This window comes from Microtus ochrogaster, linkage group LG8, assembly GCF_000317375.1.
Source record: "Microtus ochrogaster isolate Prairie Vole_2 linkage group LG8, MicOch1.0, whole genome shotgun sequence".
In the NCBI taxonomy this organism is placed as follows: Eukaryota; Metazoa; Chordata; class Mammalia; order Rodentia; family Cricetidae; genus Microtus; species Microtus ochrogaster.
Window position 1 is genome coordinate 12485791 of NC_022033.1, and position 6835 is coordinate 12492625.

Below are 6835 nucleotides of genomic sequence, written 5' to 3' on the forward strand. Positions count from 1 at the left end.
GAGGGGATAGCCAACCTCCTTCCAAAGTCTATCCTCTCATTTTGTCTCCATTCTCTCCCCAAAGCACTCTAGGGACGGCGGATAGGATACGGCAGGCTGGTTACTAACTACCCCACACCAGGGAAGATGGGGTCCTGCTGATGGATGCAGCAGAGTCTGTAGAGGGGGCCCTTTGATGGCTAAGGGCATACACTGCTCTTGCAGAGAACCTGAGTTGGTTTTCTAATACCCTTGTCAGGCTACTCACAGCCACCTATAACTCCTGATCTCTGGCCTCAAGGAGCACTATGCTCATGTTCAGATACACACATAATCAAAAATAAAAATAAATACTATAAAAAAAGAAATCATAGTGCCACCATTAACTGGGGAGAAGCAAAAGCAGGCACAAACGGGCACTAAAGTTTCTGAAACAAAAGTGATGTCCATGAAACTGGCATTTGATGAGCATCAAACAGGCAGGGATGAAAAAAGCACCACAACATGAGTAATCCTGAAGCACTGTTAAGATGGAAATTAAGACAAATCCAAAACTGTTCATGAAACAGGCAATCTCTGCAAATATTACCCGGATTTATTAAACATCTTGCTAATTCTTCACAGTAAATGACAAAAGTACAACTACATGCATCTGCAGTCCCAGAGTTAAAAAGGCAAAGGCAGGAAGATGGCTAGTTCCAGGCCAGCCTGGGCTACACAGCCAAATCCTCTCTCAAAAACAGGGTTGAGGCCAAAGTTTACTGTGAAGGCTTGCCAGTGTGGACAAAAGCCCAGATCCAACCCCAAGACCACCACACCCCAAAAGGCAAAGATGATAAAAACACATTTTACAGGATGTCTTTATTATTTGTGTGTGCACGTGCGCGCATCCCTATATCCCATGACAGAAATATGGATGTTAGAGGACAACCTTCAAAAACCTGTTCTCTCCACCATGGGCCCAATTTCAGTTCAGTCTTGGCAACAAACACCTTTACCCACTGAACCATCCTGCCAACTCCAGTAACACTTTATATAATATTGGTCATTTGTAGCCGGGCAGTGGTGCCCCAAGCCTTTACTCCCAGCACTAGGGAGGCACAGACAGGCGAATCTGAGAGGCCAGCCTGGTCTACAGAGCGAGTTCCAGGACAGCCAGGGCTACAAAGGAAAAAAAAAAAAGAAAGAAAGGAAGGAAGGAAGGAAGGAAGGAAGGAAGGAAGAAAGGAAACGAAACAGGAAAGAGGAAGAAAGAAAATATTAGCCATTTGTCTAAAAATTACATGAAAGACAGAATACATAATAGAATGCATAAAAGGCAATTGAAAGTGAAAGCTTTTAGCTTAGCACATGCAGGAAGTAAAGCCAGGCATTCTGCTGAACAGTCTCCAGCCTCACAGAGATCAGGGGACACGGAGCGGAGCAAGAGATCAGGTGGACTAGAGCACGCACAATGGCACACAGCATGAAAATATAATGAACCCAAAACTGTGTATGCTAACCTAAAACATTAAAAGCTTTATTATTTTAATGCGGCCACACCTTTAACTCCAGCATCAGGCTAGCCAGTTACACAGTGAGTCTAAATGTTGTGGAGGCAAGCCATTCTGCTTCTACGTGCCAAAAGGCTAAAAGACCTCAAAATCCTAATGGCAGGGCAGTGTGTGAACTGGCTGAGCTCAAGTTAGTAAGCACCTCGTTAGAAAGGGAGCAACATGTCAGCAAGCTGCTTGCAGCTGCTTGCTCTGCTGCTCTTCCCTCTCTTCCTTTCTCTCAGTCTCACCCACTCTCTGGCTCTCTGAAAAGCTGGGTAGAGCCTAGCACACTAAATAAATACAGCAAAAGGGGTGGGAGTGGGGGTGGGCGGTGAGCAGGCTCCACCAGTAGAAGGCTTTCCACAGGAACTGCTACAGGGTCAAAAGTTTACAGTGGTTTCAATTTCACCTTTTAGCAGCCAATCAGGAAACAGAGACTGCACTGACCCTCGGGCTGCAGGAGCATTAACTCCCTGGCTACCGAAGCCGCTGCTGCTCCTCCAAAGCCTCCTCTCAAGAAGCAGGAGAGGTAAAATGGCACCAGACAACCCTAAATTCACGTGACAACTTTATTTTAAACAGGAGTTTAAGAAGAAAAATGATTCGATAATTATCCTCTTTCTCCTTCAAGTCAGAGTTTCTTTATCTTAAGAGCATCCAATAAACCAATCAATAACGCTAGTGAAGACAAAGAATTAATCAGGAAGGTTAAGAAAAGATTTTCCTCCTTGAGGCTTCAATTCTACCAACAACCTACAATGATAGAAGATGATACCGGTTTAGTGCCCTATAAATGCTTTAAAAAGAAAACCTCAGTAATGAAGACCATTAATTACAGTGTTTAGGCTCCCACTCCCTCAGGTCATTGATACAAACTGTCGTGTGCTGTCCTTTTCACAAGAGGAGTCTACAGAAATATAGCTAGAGCTTCTAAGGAGCCATTTGTCTCCCTCTACCCTCCTCACCAAGCCCTCCAGGACCCAGCACAGCCCTCTGCACACAGAAAACTGAAAAGTAAAGCCTTTTGGCAATAGACAGAGCTGTCCTCCTGATCATTTTTTATAAGTTTCCAGCAAATGCAGAAAAAAAAAATCAATGCATTAATCTATTCACTACCATTGTCAGCATTCTGTACTAACAGTGAGCAGGGTCAAGATGAGGGGGGGGCAGGCAAGCAGACAAGAGTGCACAGGGGCATGAGTGTGCGCACACACACACACATATTCTCCTCTCCTCTCTCTCTCTCTCTCTCTCTCTCTCTCTCTCTTCTCTCTCTCTCTCCCCCCCCCCACCCCTCCTCACACACCACCCCAGGACAATGAGACAGGAGGATGCTAAAGCCAGGGAGCTTGAAGCAGCATGACTACTTGGGAGTGACGTTTGAGTTGGATTTTTTTTTTTTTACTTGGTTTTTGTTGTTTGTTTTTAAGGGATGGTTGTAGGATGGGTTAAATCAGTTTCTCTAGAGCTCCAGGCCAGCCATGGCTACACAGAGAAACCCTGTCTTGAATTACCAAAAAAGCAATCTCTCTCTCTCTGTCTCTTTCCAGTTCCAGTGGCTAAGAACCAGCAGCAGTCCTTGAGTCTTAGCCTCAAAGTGCTGGAAATGCATGTGGGAGAGCCGCTATTCCTTAAAGCACACAAGGGGAACAGCTGTACACACTCTCCTACCAAATGATCTACTAAATCCTAAATTTATAGATAAGCTGATTTATAGACAGGAATATTTTCCTCATTGATATGTCAATTGGTTGAATTTTTGCAGCTTTACAGGCCTGGATTTGAGACCCATACCAGCACCACCACTGAATACTAAAATGGGCCCATATAGTATAGTAGATTTTATCCAAACCAAGAATATCAAATAGCCAGCTATTTCTGAAACACCAGAAGTAAGGAATATACAGAAGTGCCTCACTTACCACACAACAGCCAAAGGCCCAGAGCACTGCAGACTGTCCTCACTGCACAAACATCTACACAGCAACTTATGTACAAGATTCAGACCATAATAAAATCAGGGATGATGTACATAGTTTTCAACTTGGAATTATAAAAGTAATTTTCTACTAATAATTTAACCCCATGATATAAATTTAAAAATAAGTCTGATTTTTAAAATACATCTAGTTCAGTCTTTTTAAATACAGCTTGCAGAAGTGTGCACACTATGTTTGTACGTGCATTTAATTTGTTTTCTTTTTACAGGATGGCATCATTTTGAAGGAAAATGGATGCGACAAAATTTTACATCAAGTCAGCATGTTAGCCAGAAGCTTTTTTGTGTGTTCTGAATTTGATTAATACAAGCCAAGGTCACTTCCTGAACGATGCCTACCACTGCAGCTGCAGGCAAAGACTAGCATGAAGCTGGGGGTCGATAGTGGGTGATGGTATTTAGTAACACTTGGATAGATTCCATTTCCACCCAGTTATCTTGGCAAGATCCTGCAATATAAGGATAAAAAACATTTCTATTCCTTAATATTTAAACAGAAATGTAATTCAATATGCATAATGTTCGTGTCAGAATTCTATCTAAAATGTCCTTCTTGATAATGTGCAAAAAACATTTTAACTACAAAAAAACTATACAAATAATACTAAATACCAAACTAAACTAACTAGCATTACAAGATGACCTGAACCTAGCGTGCAAATGCCTGAAGGAAGACCTAAGCCCTTACAGAGAACAGAATTAGACTCCCAGTTCCTTCACACGAAACCAGAAAAGGCCCAAGTCACAGGAAAAATCAAAAACTTATTAGAAAATTCATGAAATTTTATTCTGATATGCAATTGAACTTTTACCTGTCAGCATTACGCAAATGTTATTGTGTCTTAAAAAGTCTCAGCGTATACACTAATAGCAAGTAGAATAACTCCAGTTTCAGCAACAGGAATGTATCAATGTCAATGAGCATAGCTAGGAAACCTAAACACACTCCATACCCCGCCTATAACACTCTGTGTCCTACACAGCTCAGAGAACTGGATAGCATACCAGGCAGAGTCAGGAAACCTGCACCTTCCTGTAATTGTCTACAACAGCCTTTTTATTATAAAAGGATTGTTGCCTCATTTTACTTTTCAAATAACAATCAAGCTATGAAGTTCCAGCCACCTAGAATCAGCAAAGCGCCCATGTGGGTTTCTCGGTAATTCGTCTAATTTAAGTATATATTTATTTATTTCAGTTTTCCAAAACAAGGTTTCTCTGTGTGGCCTTGGCTGTCCTGGCCAAGGTTACTCTGTAGACCAGGCTGGCCTCAAACTCAAAGAATCCACCTGCCTCTGCCTCAAATTCTGGAATTAAAGATGTACATCACCACCACCCAGCCATTTTTTATTTTTAAAAATTGATACAATATTGACCATATTTTCCCCTTCCTTCTCCAACTCCTTTTATATCCTTCCACCTCCCTATGGTTTTAGACTGGGTTTCTGTCTCATTACGTCTCCCAGGCTACCTAAAAAATGGAAACACACACCGCCCTCCTTCCCCACTACAGGTTCCTAGGTTCTAGAATCTGGTGTATACCACTAGGCACAGCCTTGTCTGTTTTTTTATGATGGGGGTGGAGTCTTAACAGCTGCTCTACCTCTGAGCTGCATTCCTAGCCCACCAATGATTCTATTGTCTTGTGTTTCTTTTATGTAGAATAAGATCTCCCAAAGAAGTAGAGATCTGTCTAATCACAGGTGATGGGATTAGAGGTGTGCACCACCACCGCCCGGCTTAAGTTATTAGTTCATAATGGTTAAGGTCTTGGCTATCTCTACTGGACCTACCAGCACCTCTCTTCTCTCTTCCCAGCCACTAACTTGTGCGGTGCCTGTAGGTAATGGAATATCAGAGGTTGTGAAAGTGGGGGGTGGGATGATCAACAATGGTCATCTGTCTTAAGTTTTGAAAAAGGACTTCCCAAGAATAACCCAGAACCAGGAATCAATACATCTGGGTCCATTTTTATTATCTATGTATGTGCGCATGTGCACATTTTGAGGCAGAAAAGGGGCATCAGATCTGGAGTCATCTGAAGTTATAAACTGCCCAAAGGGAGTACTGAGAACTGGGTTCTAATGCACTGAGAAAGCAGCAAGTACTCTTATCAACTGAGTCATCTCAAAAGGCCCAGAATTCATTTTTCAAAATACGGCATTTGGAGCTGACAAGATGGCTCGGCAGGAGAAGGTGCTCGCCATTAAGCACGATGGCCTGAATTTAATCCCCAGGACTCCTCAGGTGCGTGCGCGCGCACGCACACACACACACACACACACACACACACACACACACACACACAGACTGACATACAAACATACATAATTAAAAATAAAGTTTAAAAAAACCTCACCATAATCAAAGTTAAGCTTCAGATGGCCACAGACATAATCTGAAGTATCAAAATGAGTAAGTGGAACAACCCACTGAATAAAACACAGGAATCACAATAAGCACAGAGCAAGCAGCATACAGAGCAGCTCTTCCTGGCAGTGAAAAGGCAGACAGTAGAGAAGGATTGACTCAACTAAAATATCAGCAGTCAGCAAAAAAAATAAAAAAAATAAAAGTTACTAATTTAGGAACCAAGGAAGCTAAAGAGACTGGGTGAAAGTTGAAGGAGGGTTAGGATATCTCCATAATCATACACTCAACACCCACAGATGGAACAGACAGCATCTCCTTTTAAGTAATAATGCAATGGAAAATGCAGCAAGTGCCCAACAATCAAAGTCAACATCACCAAAATACGCAGGGTGGTTGCTCATACCTATATTCCAGCAATGAAGGGGGTGGGCTGGCTACACCCCACATTAGAGTCCAATCTGAAAAAGCCCTTTTGTCTTACATTATCTTTTTTTTTTTATTAAAGATTTCTGCCTAAAAATATGAAACGCTTCACGAATTTGCGTGTCATCCTTGCGCAGGGGCCATGCTAATCTTCTCTGTATCGTTCCAATTTTAGTATATGTGCTGCCGAAGCGAGCACTTACATTATCTTTATATAGCTGCCCAGTCAATAAACCAGCCGACATCCTGGGAGTCAACCCTGGTTAGACTAGACGAGGGGGCAGTGCTGTCACTGCATGTTTACCAACGGGACCAACAGTCCTCGTGCAGGCTGTGAGCACTGTGGCTACGATCTAAATACTGACCTAAAATTAAGGTATTTTAATGGGTTAAGGGTCAAGCTCAGACATAGCATGCTTGGCTATCACATGCAAAGCCCTAAGTTCAGTCCCCAGAACTGAAAGGAAAAATAAAATAGGAGAAAACTAGCCGGGCGATGGTGGCGCACGCCTTTAATCCCAGCACT

The 6835-nt window shown here is 42.5% G+C and overlaps 1 protein-coding gene and 1 non-coding gene across 2 annotated transcripts in view; both read right to left on the minus strand.

Annotated features, from left to right (window-relative positions):
* The window catches only part of Ncoa3 (nuclear receptor coactivator 3), an 88451-nt gene that overhangs the window by 45888 nt on the left and 35728 nt on the right, over positions 1-6835 (minus strand). The gene's annotated exons all lie outside the window — the stretch shown is intronic.
* Positions 6402-6508, minus strand: LOC113457873. Its single transcript, XR_003378361.1, has one exon. It is a non-coding gene; the product is annotated as a U6 spliceosomal RNA (small nuclear RNA).